Here is a 21,661-nt window from a genome sequence, read left to right on the forward strand (position 1 = left end):
ACTACTTCAGTCTTTTATACACTACTTAAATATTTTTATATATACTTATTGTAATTTGTAGTTTTTTTTTGTAATATGCTGCAGAACAACACATTTCAGGACATTTGACAGTGATATCAAGTCTGATTCTCAACCTTTCCCCCTCACTTTAAACCCATGAGCTCTAATTCTTGATACTGCCATACCTTGTGCATTCACTTTATTTATGCCCTCGTGATTTGATACCCTTTATATGATCATCCCTCATTTTCCTACGCTCCAAGAAGTCCTCGCCTCCTTTACTTGAGTTTATATATTCATTTTAAATAGCGCAGCAGGCTATTTTCTCTTTTCTCCCGATACGAGAGTAGCTCTCTCGGCCCATCAATGTGAATCTACGTTTGCGTCCTTGCTGGGTCTTTGCAAGGTGCCCAAGCTGTGGGCGGTCAGTGTGTGTTCGAGCTCCAGTCCGGGTTTTCTGGCCGAACTGAACGAGGAGGCTCTCAGCTGGCGCAGCCGCCATTGGTTGCTCGCCGTGTATTGGCTTCAGCTGGCGCGGCCGTCATTGGCTGTTCGCCGTGTATCGGCTTGAGCTGGACGCGAGAGCGATTGGCTGCTCGCACTGTATCGGTTTTCAGCTGATTGTGAGCTGCGCTCTGCGGCCGGGCCGGCGGCGCTGGCTGGCCCTGCTTCCATACTCTCCGTACAGAGGCTTTTCTCAGCACCAGCCCGCACTGCCCAACCCCTCCCCCTCCCTCGCCAACCACACACCGGCTCCTGGGAACAAAGCTCGGGCGGCAGGGCCCCGGCGGCTCCGCAGCTCACGGTTCTCCTGGTTTAAAGCCCGCGTCCTCCTCCTACCCCCCATCCCTTCACCCCCTCCTCCCAAAGCACAGGAGAAGGAGGGGGAGAGAGAGAGAGAGAGGGAAGGAGCGAGCGGCGGTCGATGTGTCTTGTGTGCGTGCTGAAAGACAGATCTCAGCCACAGCTGCCTCCACGCGTCAGGAGCCGAGACCGTTCCGAGGTAAGCTCTCCGCGCTCCCTGGCTTTGACGGACGTGGCCGGCTCCATGGCACTTTTCCCCGGGCGCTCGGAACCGCGCTTTGATTGAAAGCTGTTACTGTTATACGAAAGCCTGGGTGGGAAGAAGAGAGGGAGACAGAACAGTAGGATGAAGGAAACAAGGAAAACTGTTGGCTGCTTCTCTTCGGGAGGACGAGAGTCAGGACGCTGATGTTTTGGGAGGGGAGTGCGACGATAAATGCAAATAAGGGGAGGATACCGCCACGGGGAGGAGGGTCGTGGAGGGTTGGACAAGAGAAAATACCTAAAAGGCCAACCGGGATTATGATACAGTAGGTTGTGGTGATTTGAAAAGGCGAAAGATTCAGTTGTAACTTCAGAACGCGATTAGGATAAATATCCCAGTGAGTAACATTTTCGGACTTGCTTGGGATAAACAGGGGCCCAAGTCTGTAGCCTCTCAAAGAATCGGAGCGGGTGGGACGGGTGGATTGGCCCCGTTCTATGATGTTGTGAACTGTCTTAAAGCTCACGGCGACCCTCTTTCTTTAAGCCACACTTAAGATATGATGCTCGGCACGGGAGTACGTGTGCGTGTCTGTGGAGGATGATCTTGCTTTGGCGAGTGTTTTGGGAAGGGCATAGTTGATGGGGGTCAGCAAAGAGTATCCGAACCCCCGCTGCCTCAGCCCCGCCCTCTCCCCAAGTGGGTGGTGACACCTCTGTAGGATGGAAAGGGGATGGCCCAGGGTCATGAGCGTGCTATAATATGACCGCGAAGAGGTGGGTGTTGAGTTGACATTGACATTGGTCCATGTTGCCATCCTGAAAGGTTTTACCTGGGTAAGAATTTCTTTGGGGTGTAAGCTGAAGGGGATGCAGACAGTGTGTTGAAGTAGTTGGATGTGTTTGTCTAATCAGGTTTTTAATGCGAGGTTCTCAGCTCCTCAGTTGCCCACAGGGTCTTACAGATACTGCGAACTAGCTGTGTGCCAGTCTCCTGTGTGCACCCTTTACTGGGATCTGAGAACCTCTAATTAGTGATTTGGGCTTTTTCTTCGGCTTTCTTGATTAGTTGCGACCGCCACTTCTCTCTGCACTAAATTCGCATTCTCCCGCAGACAAAATAATGGCTTGGCTCCCAAGTGCTTAAAACGCTTACTTTTAAGAAAGGTATAACAAAAGCGGCTTTGCACATCATAGCCTTAAGCGTTTACCTGCATTATTGGAATTAAGTGTTTTGTTCGCAGTCTGCTATAAATAGAAATGGATTTTTGCCATATCCATCACTTTTGAATCAGAAAAATTATTAATGTGCAGTGCTGGCTGTGAAGTTACTTTGAGTTTCCTAAAGCCGTGTTGGCCGAGTCAGGAAGAAAAGAAACGAGGACTAGCCCGCTGATACGAGCAGGGATTTTAATAATGCGTGCATGCAGAGCCCTTGCCTTGGAGCTCAGAGTTGGTGTACTTCCACTGTGAGCAAAGATGTCTGGCTTCTTTAAGGAAGGAATGCTTTTTGATTTATTGCCAAGGTTTGCTATTGGTACCGGCTTTCTTAAGCACAGCTGCTTGGGCTGCGCAATGTCACAGGGCAGCCCCCTCAATTACAGCAGGCTCTCTATCTCTAGCCAAGTTCTCCCTGCCCTCTGTGAACACTGCCTCTCCTGCGTGATGTGATATAAACATGGAAACTCGAGTCAGAGCTAAAATATTTGGTGGTGGTGGTGGTGGTGTTTGTGGGGGGGGGGGGGGGGGTAGCAAGATGGTTGGGGCAGGAGAAAGGAAGAACTGCCAGGAATTGTTCGTAAGACTTGACATTCAAGGCTTGGGTACCTGCTAAGCGCTGTCTTCAATGGAAAACGGGTGGAATACGCGTAGCCTTTCTAATGCCACTTAAGTTCGAGTTGCTCCCGAGTGGCCTTTACGCCTGAACCTAGATGGCTATTGCCAGCCGGGTATACAGTCAATACAGGGCTAATACACCTTCCAAGCGAAATGCTTCTGGCCAGATGCAATTGAGTAAAAAGTACTGAATTCCCCACCACTCCACTCTGCAGTGATACCTAGCAACTGTGACATTAGTAAGTGCGTGCGGTTCCCACTATTATTTGACTGGTTAAGCGCTGAGCAAGTTTGATAATTCAATTTCTTTGCAACATAGGATGCTTCTTTGCCACAATAAGATGTTGGAGTCCATGAGTTTTTGTTTGAAACTGAGTCTGGAGTAGAGAAAGTAGTTTTATTGGTAATTGTTTTTAACTGTAGACTAGCACATTAGCACTCATTGAATAAATCTTTCAATTGAATCAGTTTGGATTAACATGCCATCCCAAACAAGTGAATAACTGGAGTCATTAGGTGCCTTTGTATTTACTGTATATTTTCACTTCTCTTTGGAGTTTCTCTTATCTGCTGGGGATTTAGTGCAGGTATGAAGTGAATGCTGATGCTGTCTCTGAAAACAATGAGTTGCTAATGCTAGGCATTTGAAATGGAGTCGGGAAATTATGCATATGCTTAGACGGTCAGCCAGCAGCTGTAGGGGAGGAACGTTAACCCCATTTTTTGCCACAAATATTAAGTATCTCCAGCATTTTCTGTTCGCATCTTGTGTGCCCCCAGTTCTCTTCAAAGAGTTGTTGAAACAAAAATCTGTATGGTAAACCCAGATTCTGCAGATCCTGGAAATCCAGAGACAGACAGACGCAATGCTGAAGCGACTCAGCAGGTCAGGCAGCATCTATGAAAGGAAATGAACAGTCAACATTCTTGGGCCAAGACCTTTCCTCAGGACTGAACTGTTTATTCCTTTCATAGATTTTGTATGGGATTTCAGGTGCACCAAAGTAAACGACTTTATTTGCAACTAGAGCTTTATTCTCCTCTGTCCCTTGTCAATAATTGATTATTATTAAGTATTTGTCCTGTGTCCTGTGGTTGGGAAAAAATGTACAAGAAATGTCATGCCTTCTTAAAGTATTCAACCCTCAACCCTTTGTCCACATAGATGAGTATTACAACCAGGGATTCTGAAAATGAGACATTAAAATGGGAAAATAGTTGAGGCTGAGTACTTTTTCAAGGCATTGTACCAGTGTGTGTTAATCTTGGTATCCCCAATATTCATTTGCACTATTGCTGCTAGCACCTTCAGATGGGAGGAGAAACTGAAATGCTTCTCTCCCACCCTCTCACCATTACAAGGGTGTGAAGGTCACCTACATTGCCTGCAATCTATTTTCTATCAATTACGTATTACAAATTTTTCACTGACCTGTGTTGCAGGCTCCCACAGATTCAGTCTTTACATCACATTTTAAATTAGAATCTGTTAAAATTATTCCCATTCAGCCAAGCTCCGGGATACTGTACTACGTCCGGCAGTCAGTGTGAGGAATAACATTGGAAAGAACGTGAAGATTTGTTCTGGCCGTTTGTGGTGAAAGCCTACTTCTCGCTGTGATCAGTTCAGGGGATGCGCTTGTGAGTAAAAACAAATAGCATTAGTCGTGATGAAGGGTCTTGGCATTTACCCTTTTCCGTAGATGCTGCCTGACCTGCTGAGGGCTTCATCTGCGGACTTCCTCATGTTAATTATTTGATATTTTGTGAGGCTATTGCAAATAGCCTGTCAGTGCAGAGGTTTTCGAAGTACACTCACTGGCTACTTGATTAGGTATGGGAATGAAACCCAGTGAGGTCTTCTGCTGCTGGAGCCCTTCTGCTTCAAAGTTTGATGTGTTGTGTATTCAGAGATGTTCTTCAGTACACCACTGTGCTTATCTGAGCTAGTGTCGCCTTCCTGTCAGCTTAAACCAGTCTGACCATTCTCATCTGACCTTTATCATTAATAAGACGTATTATCCACAGAGATGTTGCTCACTGGATTTTTTTTTTGCATGATTCTCTGTAAACTAGAGATCTGTGCATGAAAATCCCAGGAGATCTGCAGTTTCTGAGATACTCAAGCCACCCCATCTGGCACCAACAATCATTCCATGGTCAAAGATCACTGATCACATTTCTTTCCCCATTCTGATATTTGGTTTGAAAAACAACCGAACCTCAAGCATGCCTGACTGTTTTAATGCATTGATTTCTTGCCATATGATTAACTGATTAGGTACGTGTGTTTAATGAGCAGGTATACTTGTGTACCTAATGAAGTGGCCACTCAGTGCAAGTTGTGAGGGTTTCGGAAGAGTTGGCTTAGCTGGCTCATTGCTTTTCAGTAGACAGTGATTTCACCTGATTAGGACAAGAAGGATCCAGGTTCGATACATTGTCTAGCATGGGTTGGTCAACTGCCAATGGCATCATCATTGATTCCTACATGTTGACGCCAGTTCTATTGACTAGGCAGAGTGGTGGGGTTTTTTTTTGGTGGTGATCATTGCCAAGCCTCTCATTTGTGGGTGATTAAAACTGGAAGGGGTCTATTTATCAATGCACCATGAAAAGCATTCTGGCTGGGTGGATATTGGCTTGGTATGGCAACTCTTCTGCCTGTGACCGGAGCAAACTGCAGAGATTTGTGGACGCAGTTCAGCACATCACAGGAACCAGTCCCCTCTATCACCTCGGTCTTCACTTCTTGCTGCCTCAGTAAAGCAGTCAATGTAATCAAAAACCCCAGCCTAAAAGCTGCCAGGCAGTCTTAAGGGTGGCCTCAGCTCTAACTCTGGAATGGTCCTCTTGTACGACAAGATGGTCTCCTGGCCTCATTATGAACTTGCACTTCATCGTCCACCTGCATGGCACTTCCTCATTAGCTTTTATTGTTTATTTGACATTATTATCATTTTACCTTCTCAATGCACTGTGTAATGAATTGATCAATATGAACGGTATGCAAAGCAAGCTTTTAACTCTGCAATTTTGGTACATGTGACAATATTAAACCAAACCAAAATAATGATATCATGAAGCTAACATGCAGACGATATTTGTGTCTGTAGTTGGCGTTGGATGGCTGTTGACTTTCTTCCAAACGCGGCAGTACATATGTAATTTGACTAAGCTTTTTTCTCCCCCCCCCCCCCCCCCCAAAAGTTTACGGATGGTATGAAGCAGGGAGACAGTGAGCATAGGAGGATGCGGGAGGTCTGTAAGCGAGTTAAGTGAATGTTTGACAATATGGTAGGAGGCATATAATGGGGGAAAATGTAAAAATTTCCCCCTTGGGTAGGATAAATAGAAAAGTGAGTGTTTTTAGGAGATTGCAAGGTGTGGTTCAGAGGGACTTTGTAAAATGAATCAGTAAGTTTTATTTAGAGATCCAATATAAAACAGTCCCTTCCAGACCAATGAGCCATGGCTCAGCAACCCTAACACCAGCCTAGTCACAAGACAACTTACAATCTCCAATAACCTTACTCATTACTTCTACTTTGGACTGTGGGAATAAGCTCTCACAATTCTAGGGCAGTGCGTACAAGCTCCTTACAGACGGCGACAGAATCGAACTCCAAACTCCGGAATGCTCGGTACTCCAATGGAGTGATGCCAACTGCTGCCGTGGCGCCCTTAATACGCAGGTACAGCAAGGGATTAGAAGGGGAGGTGGTGTTTTGAGCTGTTCATTTGAGTACGGGGGTAAATGTCCGATCTTATCTTCAACACAGCTGTAGTGAGACAGCGCAAGGGAAGGGTACACTGTGATGGAGCGTACGAGGCTAAAGCTCTTCAGGTGGCAGCTCACTTCCCAGGAATGTGAAAATTTCAACTAACTAGACCTGAAGAGAAGGAGGGGTGTTATTGCTGAAATGTAAAAACAAAAGTGGGTCTTGATAGAGTAGATGAAGTGATGATATTTCTCCTGAATGACCTGCTTCAACCACTGGTCACGGGTTCATGGCAAGACTATGGCCACTCAGGACTGAAACTAGATCTGGGGAGAGATAAAAGTGCCTGTATTTTACTCTGACTCTCGGTTAGATGAATCTTCGTGTTCTTTACCCAGGAAGCCTGTGGTGTCTCAGTCTCTGGGTAATTAGTGAGCAGAGCTAAGGTTTTGCTTGCTCAGGAACTGAAGGGGGGGTGCAAGGGAAGTGAAGTAAAAGATCGACCATAACATTGAACAGCAGAGCAGGTATGAAAAATTAAGTTGTTTCGTCTACTTTACTAAATTCTTAAAGGGGTGGAAAAATTCTCTAGTGAAGTGGCCACAAACCTGCATCCTTGCTGTACAGATGTTACTAATCCTGATGACTGATTAAGACATTTTACAGGGTCCATGTGCATCCTGTTCACTCAGCTGCTTTCGTGGGACCTGCGTGTAGTAAATTCAATACTCTGAGCTCCCTCTGATCCTGCACTCCCCCAGGTAGCTCTTCTGTTTGAGAGGCAACAAGGCTCTGGGACATGTGCATTAAGGTCGCTTCAGGTCCAGTTCGTGACCCACGTTGGGAACAGTACAAGGCCATTAAAATTGATTTAGGTCTAGGCGGAGGAATTGAAATTGATTTATTATTGTCACGTACTGAAGTACAGTGAAAAGCTTTCCTTAAATATTCATACAGATCAGTTCATTATATCTGGGGTCATATGTTGTGTCCAGTGCTCCCGATGTGGCCTGCTGTACACTGGTGAGACCTGTCATGAACTAGGGGCTGCCTTGTCGAGCAACTCCACTCCAACGGCTGGAAGCAGAATTTCCCGGTGTCCCAACATTGTAACTCTGATTCTCATTCCTGTTCCAACATGTCAGGCCACGGCAGGTTTTTGTGCCAAGTTGAGGCCACCCTCAGGGTGGAGGAGCAACAACTGATATTCTGTCTTGAGTAGCCTCCAACCTGAAGGTATAAATATTAATTCCTCCCCCCCCCTCCCCCCCCCCCCCAACTTCTATTCCCCATGCTGGCCTCCTGCCTATCAACTTCCCTTGTGCTCGTCCTTCCTTTCTCCCATAGTCCACTCTATTCTCTATTAGACTCCTCCTTCTCCAACCCTTTACCTTTCCCACCCACCTGACTTCACTTCACACCTACCCATTCAATTCCCCTCCCATCACCCCTCACCCCCACCACTTTCTTATTCTGGCAGATTCCCACTTCCTTTCCAGTCCAGAAGAAGGGTCTCGGTCCGAAACATTGGCTCTCTGTAGATGCTGCCTGACCTGCTGAGTTTCTCCAACATTTTGTTTGTGTTGCTTTGGATTTTCAGTATCTGCAGAATGTTCGTTACGTGGTGCATCGAGCTAGTTCAAAGTAAAACAATTACAGAATGCAGAATAAACTATAACAGCTACATAGTGCTGTGTGGGTAGGCAGGCTCATGACCATGACCAAGGCAGATTGAGGTCAAAAGTCTGTTGTACTCGGGAGTTGTTCAATAGTCTTGTAGCAGCAGGAGGAGAAACTGTCCTTTTCAGGCTTTTGTATCTTCTGCCAGATGGAAGGAAAGAGAAGAGAGAACGTCTGGCAAACCAGTTATCAAGCAGATTACTATCAATAGGTTTGGCTGTTTGGCCGATTTCGGTGTCGGGGCTGGAGGTGAGGAACGTGCTGGTGTTCAGCTCGCTGCTCCAAGAGCTGTGCTAAAGCGAGGCTGTGGCATGCAGATAAAACGGGCTGCAGTCACGACTGGCTTTTTTGTGGCTGTGGACTCATTTTCAGGAATTTCAGTTCTTGCTGTTTGCTAGCTTTTATTGCTTGTCTGATTTTCTTTTTCTGCATGTTGGGTGTTTGGTCTTTTTAATGGGTTCTATAGGGTTTCTTGGTTTTGTCTGCCTGTAGGGTGGTGAATCTCAAGGTTTTGTATGGTACACTTTGATAATAAGTGTACTTTGAAATTGAACTTTAAATGTTCAAAGTAACTTTAATATCAAACCGTGTTTGTCAGCACGTGCCATCCTGAGATAATTTTCTTGTCGGCATTCACACTGGAACAAAGAAAGACAATAGAATCAATGAAAAATAATTACACAAAAAGTTGAACAAACAATGTTCAAAAGTAGACAAACTGCAAATACAAAAGAATGCAAATAATAAGTAATACTGAGAACATGAGTTTAGTCATTGAAAGTGAGTCTATCAGTTGTGGAGTCAGTTCAGTGTTGGGGTGAGTGAAATTATACATGCTGGTTCAGGAACCTTTTTGTTAAAAATGAGTCTTTAGAAGGGTTCGTGCTGAAAAGTGTGGTTAATTGATTTTTGTTGGACTTGTAGAACTAGACCCCTTTGGCTCACTAAATCTGTGGTGATATGAACCATCCACTTGCACTGATTCTGTTGCATGCTCCCCACGTTCCCACCCGCTTCCAGTTTCTGCCGCGTACACACTGGCCCAACAGGGGCAGCATGCCACCAATCTATCGAGCTGCGGGTCTTTGCAATGTGGGAGGAAACCAAAGGACCCAGAGGAGGACTGTATGGTTACGGGGAGCACCTGCAAACCATGCAGACAGTACGTGAGGTCAGGAACCCAGACGTCTGGGGCTATGCGGTAGCGGTGCTGGTAACTGCACCATCGTGATATGAAGCAGAGGTTGGATGGAGGTACAGAGCAGCCTGTGGTGTCACGTGCAAGTCTTCTAACTTGTGGATACACGTCTGTGCAGAACATAAGCCTGAGAAGAACGGTTGGAATGAGGGAGTAGTTGCCCTGCTTGCAACTTTTCAAACTCCTATCTGTAAATGACTTTAATCTCTTCAGCCTTTTGCAAAGCAGGGAAGGTAGATGGACTATACTGGTGAGATGACAGAATGAGAGAGTAATAGTTTTAATGTGATCAAACCTGTTTCTGTGCAGCTGTCATGATGTGGCATTGGGCACAATTGTCAATGAAGGTCTAGTACATGAGATCTGTACGAGCACCAGCGTACAGAGGGATCTTCGGGTCCAAGTTCATTGTCATTTTCAGGAAACAATGCAAGTAGATAAGTTGATAAAGAAGGCATATGGCAAGTGTGCTTTCATCGATTTGACATGAAGTGCAATAGGAGGTAATGTCACAGATATACAAAGCTTTGTTTAGGCCACATTCAGTACCGTTCAGTTCTGGTCACCCCATTCTGTGAAAGGATTTGGAGAGACTGAAGAGGAAGTTCACCGGAATGCTGCCTGGGTCGGAGAGTACGTGCTACAAGGAGAGTAATGGATAGTTAACCCAGAGGCTGAGGGAAGTGCACAGGCAAGGTAGACAATCAATCAGGGTAGAAATGTCAAATACCAGAGGGCAGAGCTTTAAGGTGAGAGGGGTGCATGTTTAAAGGAGATGACACAAGTTTCTTTAAGTTGGTGCCTGGAAAAGGCTGCCATGGATGGTGGAGGATGATGATCTGATAGTGGCGTTTGGGAGGGCTCACGAAGGTAAAGGAAATGGGGGGTGGGGCAATTGGATCATATGCAGACAAGTGAAGTTAGTTCAATCTGTCCTCACAGACATTGGGGTATGGAGGGCCGGCTGCTGCACTGTCCTGTGGAGAGTTTTGTTCCAGGGTGGATGGAATGTGATCAGTGCACTGTTTTCAGATACTATATATATATATATATATAAGCGGCTCATTATTGTTAAAAGCCATTACAAGCCTGGTCCATACCTGCCCTCAGTCTTGAGGGACTGCTTAGACTTCACCTTGACCTCTGTGGGTTTGGAAGCCAGTGAATAAACTGCAGATTCCTCCTCGCGTGTGAAGCAGGAGCTTGCTGGGTGGCAGCAGGTGAGAAGTTCAAACTACAGTTCATTCTGCTGTAAGATCGATTTGAGTGCTTTGTGAAGGGTGTTGGTCAGGATTACTCATTGCCTTCTGAAAGACGCTGTGACATTCTCAGCCTCTGGCAGAATCGTCCGAGCGTCTAATCGAAAGCTCAAGACCCTGGTGGAAGGTTGACAACTGGGAGTCACGGGGCAGAGAGGCGGTTTGAAGCTGTTGAGAGTGGGAGAGACAGCTGGCAGGCAGCCAAGCAAAGAAAAATTACTCGTGTGCCGATTGGCAGAAGTTGTCTTAATTATGTGGAGGTTCAAAAGGGCAGAATTGGAGAGACTGCTGTCATTGAGTGATTCCGGGGCAATGAGGCCTTAATATTAAGATAGACACAAGTGGATCAAATAAGGAATTTGTCTGCAGACAGCTGCTGCCACTTGGAGGAAGTTGCCAATAGTGACCCAGTCAAGACAAATCTTGATGAGGATTTGAGGGAAGTAACTTGCAATGTGGGAAGTCACTTCAGTGGCATTAACTATTTGACTGGCTCCATTTTCAATGGGTTGTAGGCCAAAGGGCTAAAAACCCACAGAACGTCAGTGCAATGCTGCATTCCCTCAAAGTCTCAGGGAAAATCAGGACTGACTTTGTTGTTTCACATGTAATTCTGGACCTGTTTCTACGTAGGGAGGGAAAGCACGAGCAGTGACAAAAAGAGGAGCTTCATGCTTTGCAGAACAACTGAGACTGGTGTGTGGACTGGTCGACCTACACTTAATTAGGTACACCTACACACCTAGTTAATGCATATATGCACGCAGACATGGTCAACCGGTTCAGCTGTTGAGAAAGAACAGAATGGAGAAGGAATGTGATCAAAGTGGCTTTGACCGTGGAAGGATTGTTGGTGCCAGATGGGGTGGTTTGCAAAACAGCTGATCTCCCAGGATTTTCACACCACAAGATTCTCTAGAGTTTGGAGAATGGTATGGAAAAACGCACACAAAAAGAATCCAGTGAGCAGCAGTTCTGTGGGTGAAAATGCCTTGTTAATGAGAGAGGTCAGAGGAGAATGGCCAGATTGGCTCAAGCTGAGAGGAAAGAGACGGTAACTCATATCCACATGCTACAACACTGGCATGCGGAGGGGCACCTCTGAACGCACAGCACATCGAACCTTGAAGCGGATGGGCGACGGCTTATGGAGGTATCTAATAAAGTGGCTACTTAGTGTACATTCAAACTGTCTTGCCTCAATACCTCTTTGAGGGGTAAGGTGAGCAGAGCAGTGAGAATGTTGTGGGTTGTAGCTGAAGATGGAAGTGTCGTCTTCTCACTCTGGGCTCATCCAGCTTCCAGCAGGTGTCACTCTGCAGTAACCAGGCAGTCAGCTTGAGAGTCTGTATAATCTATTCCAATGATGCTCCAGTTCTCTGGAGTCCCTGGTACTGAGAGTAAAAAAACATTATGGTAGGTATGGTGAAACAATTTGATTTTTTTATTTTCTTCCAGTGCATTTGTTGACTTAAAAATGAAGGAGGATTTGCAATGATCAGTTTAAACTCCCAAAATGTATCCATTTGAGTAAATTGCTCTCCCTTTCTAATTAGTTTGCAGTGTTTGTGATCTGTGATTGACATGTCTGGTTACCAAGGACGGAGCAAGAGAGATTCCAGGTTGAAAATGTCAAGAATGAGTCCGACCAGACTTAGCAACCGACTGACAAATAAATATTCTGGGTCGGTCCAGCACTGATCAGTAAAGCACCTTGTCCATCGGGCCTTGCTTACGAATGTACAGCGTAATTGAAGAGCTAAGAGAAAAAGGAAAGCAGTACACGTAGAAATTAATAATAGCAAGCCAGAAACATCCACTCCTGTTGGTTTTGTGTGTTGACCTATTTAATTCTTCGACTAGTTCCTAGGGATTTCTGGATGAAATTCTCTCAACTTGAAACAGTTGATTTTGCACACTATAATTGCATTTGAAAATGGAAGTCTTTAACAAATCAGATATGTTTTAATAGCAATTTTTAAATGTTAATTCTGCATCTAGGACCAGACATGATTTTAATAAAAATGAAGTAAAAATAGAACAATTAATTGTCCAATTTCTGGCAATTTCTACAGGGCAAATGCAGTCATTAGAAGCACTAACTAAATTGATGTTTAAACAAAAAGATACTCTGTGGGTCAGGCAGTACGGATGAACTTTTAGGTTAGTGGCTGCTGAAACTGGAACAGTGAGAGATTAAGCACGTTAATCTGTGATAAGTTTATTAGCAATTACTGATAGTAAACTGCTCCAGTATTCAACAAAATCTGACATTTATTAATGACTACAGATAAGAGGAGCATTGTGAACATTGTACATCTTTGGCCCTCCTTTGTGCCTGCAGCCACATGTTCATGTTCATTGGGAGGTGTTCTCTAAAGGTTATATGATTTATGAGTATATGTTTAAGGCCATCTGCTGTAACCCATCTACTTCCAGGTTCAGTATGTTGTGCGTTCACTAATGCTCTCCTGAACACCACTGTTGTAAAACGTGGTTATTTGAGTTGCTGTCGCCTTCCTGTCAGCTTGAAGCAATCAGGCCGTTCTCCACTGACCTCTCACTAACAAGGTGTTTCACCCCGGGAAGTTTGTTTCTCACACCATTCTCTGTAAACTAGAGACGAAAATCCCAGGAGATCAGCAGTTACTGGGATATTGAAATCACTCTGTCTGGTACCAGCAATCATTTTGCAGGTCACTTGAATCACATTTCTTCCCCATTCTGAAGTTTTGTCTGAACAACTGGATGTCTTGAGCATGTCCACATGCTTTTTGTGCATTGGCTTGCCGTGGCGTGATTGGTTGATTAAGTATTTGCATTAACGAGCGGGGTACCTAATAACGTGGTCACTGAGTGTATGTTGTAAATGTTGATGTGAAACTTTTCTAAAAGCTACTTTTCTATACTCAGTCACTGTGACATTAGAGGAGGCCATGGAGAGCTGATGTAGATTGGGAGACCACTTCGACGAGAACCTATGTTGCATCTGCTAGAAGAAGTGGAATCTCCCAATGGCCACCCATTTTAATTCCAATTCCAATATGTCTTAATTTTCCGGAACTTCCACCATCTCCAATGGGATCCCATTGTCAAGCACGTGTTTCTCACACCACCCTCCACCCTTTTCTTTCTTCCAAGGCCTTCTGTCCTCTCCTATCAGATTCCCCCTTCTCCAGCCCTGTATCTCTTTCACCAATTTCCCAGCTCCTTATTTCACCTTCCCCCTCCCCGTTTCACCTATCACCTTGTGTTTATCTCTTCTGACCCCCTCCCAATGTCTTCATCTTTTGTTCTCCAGTCCTGCCAAAGGGTCTCAGCCCACTAAGTTGACTGCACTCTTTTCCCATTGGTGCTGCCTGGCGTCTGAGTTCCTCCAGCATTTTGTGTGCTTCCGTGCATCCTCACAGACTACTGATATTTTTCTGGCCATCTTGTTCGCTAAGGTCAAAGTCAAGTTTATTGTCATATTCACAAGTGCATATGTGCACAGATGCAATGAAAGACTTAGTTGCAGCATCATAGGCATATAAGCAGTGTTCAGAAGAAAAGTATAAATATAAATTGATAGTTTTTACAATAAAGGACAATTCCGACAAGTCCATTTAGTGCAAAGTGGTCCTAGTGTTGCTGTACTGCAGTGACAGGGATTTAGCTGGTTGGTCAAATAACCAAATGGAAGTAGATGTTCTTGAACCTGGTGTTGTGGGACATCAGGCTTTCTAGCTCCTGCTCAACAGTAGCTGTGAGAGCATGCCATTGTTTGAATGGTGAGACTCCTTGGATGTTTTCTTGAGGCAATGCAATGGAGGGGAGGGTTGAGCTTGTGATGTATTGAGAGTCCTCTGCGGCTTTGAGAGGGAGGGGGTAATGTCATTCAGCCTGCTGTCATTGATATAGGCCACAGCTGACCTGTCCCCTTTCTGCCATCAATTCAGATCTTTTGCCTTGTCCAACAATGGCAGCGGGCTTCCATCTTCCTCTGAGATGCGTCCCCTGCTTTCGTAGTTAGATCTTTTGTGAATGGACTTGCGAAAGGAAATGTGTTCTCCTACACAGTCCTGTTAGTGGAGGTCAACTAGGAGTTGAGGATGCCATCGTCTACCTGCTGAACTGTGTCTACGCCCACCTGGACAAGCCGCCGAGCACTGAGGGTCATGTTTTTTGACTTCTCCAGTGCATTCAACACCATCCGCCCTGCTTTGCTGGGTGAGAAGCTGACAGTGATGCAGGTGGATGCTTCCCTGGTGTCATGGATTATTGATTACCTGACTGGCAGACCACAGTACGTGCGCTTGCAACACTGTGTGTCAGACAGAGTGGTCAGCAGCACTGGGGCTCCACAGGGGACTGTCCTGTCTCCCTTTCTCTTCACCATCCACACCTCGGACTTCAACTACTGCACAGAGTCTTGCCATCTTCAGATGTTTTCTGATGACTCTGCCATAGTTGGATGCATCAGCGGGGAGATGAGGCTGAGTACAGGGCTATGGTGGGAAACTTTGTCACATGGTGCGAGCAGAATCATCTGCAGCTTAATGTGAAAAAGACTAAGGACCTGATGGTGGTGGACCTGAGGAGGGCTAAGGCACCAATGACCCCAGTTTCCATCCAAGGGGTCAGTGTGGACATGGTGGAGGATTACAAATACCTGGGGATACGAATTGACAATAAACTGGACTGGTCAAAGAACACTGAGGCTGTCTACAAGAAGGGTCAGAGCTGTCTCTATTTCCTGAGGAGACTGAGGTCTTTTAACATCTGCCAGACGGTGCTGAGGATGTTCTACGAGTCTGTGGTGGCCAGTGCTATCATGTTTGCTGTTGTGTGCTGGGGCAGCAGGCTGAGGGTAGCAGACACCAACAGAATTAACAAACTTATTCGTAAGGCCAGTGATGTTGTGGGGGTGGAACTGGACCTCTGACGGTGGTGACTGAAAAGAGGATGCTGTCCAAGTTGCATGCCATCTTGGACAATGACTCCCATCCACTCCATAATGTATTGGTTAGGCACAGGAGTACATTCAGCCAGAGACTCATTCCACCGAGATGTAACACTGAGTGTCATAGGAAGTCATTCCTACCTGTGGCCATCAAACTTTACAACTCCTCCCTCGGAGTGTCAGACACCCTGAGCCAATAGGCTGGTCCTGGACTTATTTCCACTTGGCATGATTAACTTACTATTTAATTATTTAGGGTTTTATATTGCTATATTTCTACACTATTCTTGGTTGGTGTGGCTGTAAGGAAACCCAATTTCCCTCGGGATCAATAAAGTATGTGTCTGTTAAGTACAAGTTGTTAGAACACTCCTCAGCCTTCTAAGTATGTAGGAATGCAAGCAGTCTGTGATCTGACTGATAATTAAGTTTTAAAATCTGGGTAATTCAGGTAATTTAATGCTGAGCACACTCTGTGTCCTGATTTTTGTTTTCCATTTGTACATGGATCTGGGGATTGTTTGTAAGATAAGCAGGTAATTCCTATGCTTGGAGATTCTTGGGAATACAGTGATGTGGTGAATGTCTGCATTCTGGAAGAACTCCTTGTGTTGAGAGGCTTACTTAACTCATGTCAATCAAGGCAGCTGAAAATGCATCTGCCTTACAGTTTGTGTTGCTCTTTGCATCATTGCAGGTGAATCCTTTAAATGTGGGAGAAGGGTGCGAGGAAGCTTGCAGATCTGTTGGTTATAAGAATTACCAGCTTGATCAGTTAACTTGAAAGGTTAAGATTAGTTCTAGTCACATGCATGTCAAAACGTGCAGTGAAATCTGTTTGTGTCAATAACCAGCACAGTCCAAGGATTTGCCAGAGGCAGCCCTCAAGTGTTGTCATGCTTCTGTTGCCAGAATAGCTCACCTATCCGTAAGTCGTAACCCTAACCTACAAGCCTTTGGATGTGGAGGGAAACTGGGGCATCCAGAGGGAACCCACGCAGTCACGGAGAGAACATCCAGACTACTTGTATAGAGTGGTGGGAATTGATCTTTGAACTTCGACCGCTGGTGCTGTAAATGGAAGCGGGATGTTCATTCTGCATTGTGCATCATCTGCAAAATGTACTATTTGCTCACGAGCTTTTCCATGCCAGCATTTGTTTTAGAAATGTAGCTGCCTGCCTTTCCTCAAATGTTCTTCCAGCTCCTTGATGATTATTGGGAAGTTCTGGGGCCTTCCGTGCTCTTTCCCGTGCCATCTCCTCAGAACTGTTTAGCTTCCTTGAGGAAAAATGGTGTTTCCAGTCCAGGAAAGTGCTTGCTTAATTATTCTTGGATCTCCTAGTTATTCTTGTCAAGCCAGAGCTAGTGATTTCTTGGAGAAAGGTCCAGGGTTTTGTCACAGCTTTAATAATTGCGGTTATCAGGGTAGTCCAGGTGTGATATCTCCTGTTGGTTGGTGCTCTCAGTGAGGAGCAGTCCCATCAGTTTGTCCGAGAGATGGTCTGAGTTTTTCAGTTCTCAGTTGTCTCTTTCCATGGATGATGCCTGAACTGTGTGCTTCTACCATTTTAAGATTTCTAGCATTTTTAGTTTGATATTCTGAGTCTAGGAAGAGTTTGTTTTGCAGCTTCCTTGACATCTTTAATGCTGTTCTTGTAGTAGCATTTCTTGTTGGCTCCCTGCATTTTTGGGGCCAGATTGAGATCTGATTAGGTGGTAGCTACCCTGACGGTCATGGGTTTATGTACTGGAGCGAATGTCCCTCTGACCAGCTGCTGTGTTACATTTAAAGCAATTGACTGATTAGAGCATTCGTCTGATATCATAGCTCAGGAATCTGAGCATGTCCTAACTTTGAGATAGTTGCTCTACAATTGCAGTGTTAAAACTTACACTTTCTACAGGGGCCATACTAGAAGATGAACATTGGCTTCATGGGGTGGTCTTTGCCAGAATGATTAGCTGGTCTGGCATCTCTGACTCCCCAACAGATCAGTTTGCTACGGGTTCAGCACACCTACTCTAACCCCAGAAACAACAGATACAACTTGGGCTTCCAAGAGCCCATGGATGTATCCCAGGGCTGATGAGCTGATTCTCCTGGATGCCAGGGTGGAAAATGCCCATCTCTCGGCCATTATATGATGGGCAGTGAACACAAAATGCTGGAGGAACTCAGTAGGACAGGCAGCATCTGTGGAGGGCAATAGTATGTTTGGAGCAGAGCCTTGCCATAACCACCACTGTTACACCAGAGATGATCGCAAGACCTCTGCAATTTCCACACACAGCTTTGCTGTTGTCCTCATGATGGTGATGCACTTCATGTTTTGGTCAGAGGGGGTGCTACTGAGCTCTCCATGCTTGGGCAGGGGATTTGAAACTGGCCAGGGGGACTGATAAGGGGCACTGACCCCTTGCCTGAGGGGTGGCAAGGAACTCCCTTGCCCATGTTTGGACTTGTGTTATGAAACTTCAAGGAATTTACAGCCAATCCTAGGAATCCCAGGACCACTGGCTGCTTGGCAACAAAGTCACCAGGCAGGTAGGCTGCCCAGGCAAAATGAGTCCTTCAAGCACAAGTTAATGGAATGGCACATAGTAATTTTCCCGGACAGCCTTCTTGATTCTTGCCCCCCCCCCCACCCCCACCCCCCATTGCTGTGTCTTGTTCCCCTCTTCAATCATCCAATCTAACAATCCTCCCACCGGCTTCCCACGACTCGCCTCCCCTCCGCCCTCCCCATCTCCTCTGTCCATTCCACACCCGACTTTCTTCACCTCCGATTCCATCTTCAGTCTTTTGTCTGCTCCGCCATTCTAACATGGTTATTTATTATTGCTCTCCTGCCTTCTCCCCATAAATTTTGACCTGTCTAATCAAGAACCTGTCAATGTTTGTTTTAAATATACCTGATGACATGGCCTCCACAGGTGTCTGTGGGAATTTGCTATCCTCTGGCTGAAGAAATTCCTTCAACTTTGTTCTAAATGAATCTCCCCCTCTTTTGAAACTGTGTCCTCTGGTCCTAGACTCCCCACCATAGGAAATACACTCTCCGGGTTCACTCTAACTAGACCTTTCAATCATGGATATGTTTCAATGAGATTCCCCCTCTTATTCTTCTAAACTCCAGCGAGTGCAGGCCCAGAGCCATCAAATGCTCTTCATATGTTAAACCTGTGATTCCTGGAATCGTCCTTGTGAATCTTCTCTGGACTCACTCCAATGCCAGCACATTTTTTCTTAGATAACGTGCCCAAAATTGGTCAAAATACTGTGTGGTCTGACCAATGCCTTATAAAGCTGCAACATTAAATCCTTGCTTTATCTTACATTTCTATTTTAGTCCTCAAATTAAATGCTAACTTTAAATTCCTGGGTGTCACAATCTGAGGACCTGTCTTGGACCCATCACATGAACGTTATTGCAAAGAAAGTTCAGGAGTCTGCAGAGGTTCGGTATGTCATCGAAAACAGTGGCAAACTTCTATAGATTTGTGGTGGAAGGTGCACTGACTGACTGCGTTATAGCCTGGTATGGGAACAGCAATACCTTTTGAGTGGAAAATCCTACAAAAGGATTTGGCCCAGTACATCATGGGTAAAATCCTCTCAACCATTGAGCACATCTGCATGAAATGTTGATGAAGAAAAGCAGCATCCATTGTCAAAGATTCCCACCATCCAGGCCATGCTCTTTTCTTGCTGCTGCCATCAGGTAGAAGGTACAGGTGCCTCAGGACTCACACCACCAGATTCAAGAACGTTTACTACCCCTCAACCATCAGGCTCTTGAATAAAAGGGAATAGCTGTGCATTTAAGGCCTCTGTTATATTGTTATTTCATGCTCATTATTTATTGCTATTTATTTATATCTGCATTTGCACAGTTTAATTTTATAGTTCCTAATGTTTACAGCTCCTAATGTTTACAGCTTACAGTTGCTGTTCAATAGATTTGCTATGTTTGGCCGCATAAAAAGAATCTCAGGGTTGTATGTGGTGACATGTATGTACTCTGATAATAAATTTTACTTTGACCTTCGAACATTCAATTTGCACAAGGGCTCCAAAGTTCTTTTACACCTTTCGAGTTATGAATTTTCTCCCCATTTAGAAAATAGTCTGCGCCTTTATTCCTTCTATGAAAGTGCCTGACCATACATTTCCCTAGAATATATTCCATCTGCCACTTTGCCCAATCACCTAATCTGGGATGGCACAGTAGCATAGTGGTTAGCACAGCACTCTACAGTACCAGCGATCTGGGTTCCTTTCCCTCCACTGTCTGTAAGGAGTTGGTATGTTCTCCATGTGACTGCACGGCATTCTTCCAGGTGCTCCGGTTTCCTCCCACATTCCAAAGCCATACCGGTCGGTAGGTCAATCATTTGTAAGTTGTCCCGTGATTAGTCTTGGGTTAATTCAGGATTTGCTGGGTGCTGTGCCCGGAAGGTCTTCCCTGTAGGTCTTGTCTGTCACCACCTCATTGTCCTATGAGCCAAAGTTCATCGAGCTCCAGCTTTAGTTGTGATCATTAACAATTTAAATTAAGAATAGCTTTCTTTGTCACACGTACATCAAAACATTGAAGCGCACACTGAACTGTGTGTTTGAGTCAATGACCAGCACAGTTTAAGGATGCACTGGGGCAGCCTGCAGGTGTTACCATGGTTCCAGCATGCTGAAATTTATTAACACGGGAGCACCTGGAGAATACCCACACGGTCATGGGGAAAGCGCGCAAGCTTCTCGCAGGCAGCGACGGAATTGAATGGGAATCGCGGCACAGTAAAGTGTTGTGACAACTGCTGGGCTACTGTGCTACTTATTGGAGTGGAGCTTCCAGTCTGCATACCAAATCATCTTAGTTACCGTTATATTTATGACCAAGATGCTGCATACGGAGTAAAAACGTATTCCATTTGTGTTCTGGCCCCACCCCAGTTAGTCTTTGTACCCACCAGTGAGCTTTTATTAGTTGATGACAGGATGCACATCCCTTCTTCCTCCACTTTTCCTAGGCCTTGAAAAACATTCCAAGTAGGCCATGATGAGTGATTACAGTTTGTACCCTCTGTGCCAGTGTTGTGTGTTTTTTTTCAGGTTTAGTTGATCGTTGCTCATCGGTTAGTGGGAGCAGCAAGTTCCCAACCTGGCCCTCCCTCCATGCTGCCACCCGCCTGAGGAAAGTAGAACAAAATCTAGTTTGCGAAACCACTTTCGCGGGCTATGTGCAATTAGCCAGAGTGCGTTGTATGTGAGCACTTTTGTTTTGTCAACCATGCATGAAATGGGCAGTCGGTCGGAGCGTGCTCTAGCTGATCTCCATGGTAACACAAGGTCGCTGATAGAGTTCCCTATGGCTACCTTACAACTTTTCCAGCTCAGTTGCTAATTTCTTTAACCCCCATTGCTCCTGTTGCATTTGACCTTGACTGCAGCTTGCTTAAATGGTCATTTGGATCCATAAGACATGGGAGTAGAATTAGGCCATTTGGCCCATTGAGTCTGCTCTGCCACTCAATTATGGCTAATCCTTCCTTCCCCCTCCTCATTCCATTCCCCGGCCTTCTCCCCATAGCCTTTGATGTTGTGTCCAATCGAGAGCCTATTGAGCTCTGTCTTAATTACACCCAACAACCTGGCTTCCACAGTTGCCTGTGGCAACAAATTCCACAAATTCACCACCCTCTGGCTAAAGAAGTTTTTTTTCTGTACCTGTTTTAAATGGACACCCCTTTATCCTGAGGCTGTGCCCACCATTTTGTCAGACCCAATATGTGTACACTCGCAGCATATTTGTGCCTTGTATTTGCTAAATTGGTTGTCAGGTGCTTTATTTACAAGGGAATATAACTGGATAAGTCAATGTTCAGGCTGTCCCAAGTAGGTTGTGTTTTTACAGACATTTATAAGTCAGTTTTGCCCATGAATTGGAAAGTACACGGAATCAGTATCATAATGGCATTAAAAATGAAACTGATTGTGAGCAGTTTTGGGGCCCCT

General features: G+C 45.3%; 1 protein-coding gene across 5 annotated transcripts in view; it reads left to right on the top strand.

The window, feature by feature from the left end:
• Nucleotides 1–592: 592 nt before the first annotated feature.
• Nucleotides 593–21,661, top strand: part of large1 (LARGE xylosyl- and glucuronyltransferase 1) — a 402,029-nt gene continuing 380,960 nt past the window's right edge. The window contains exon 1 of one of the 5 annotated variants that reach the window (XM_059977769.1): nt 593–1,003. The gene's annotated coding sequence lies outside the window, so the exon portion shown is untranslated. Of the gene's footprint in view, nt 1,004–1,285; nt 1,407–1,823; nt 1,846–4,358; nt 4,486–8,300; nt 8,496–21,661 lie in introns of those variants that run through there. The other 4 variants (XM_059977772.1, XM_059977774.1, XM_059977771.1 and 1 more) reach the window with 4 other exon arrangements.

The sequence above is a fragment of the Hypanus sabinus genome, chromosome 8 (assembly GCF_030144855.1).
Source record: "Hypanus sabinus isolate sHypSab1 chromosome 8, sHypSab1.hap1, whole genome shotgun sequence".
Classification (NCBI taxonomy): Eukaryota; Metazoa; Chordata; class Chondrichthyes; order Myliobatiformes; family Dasyatidae; genus Hypanus; species Hypanus sabinus.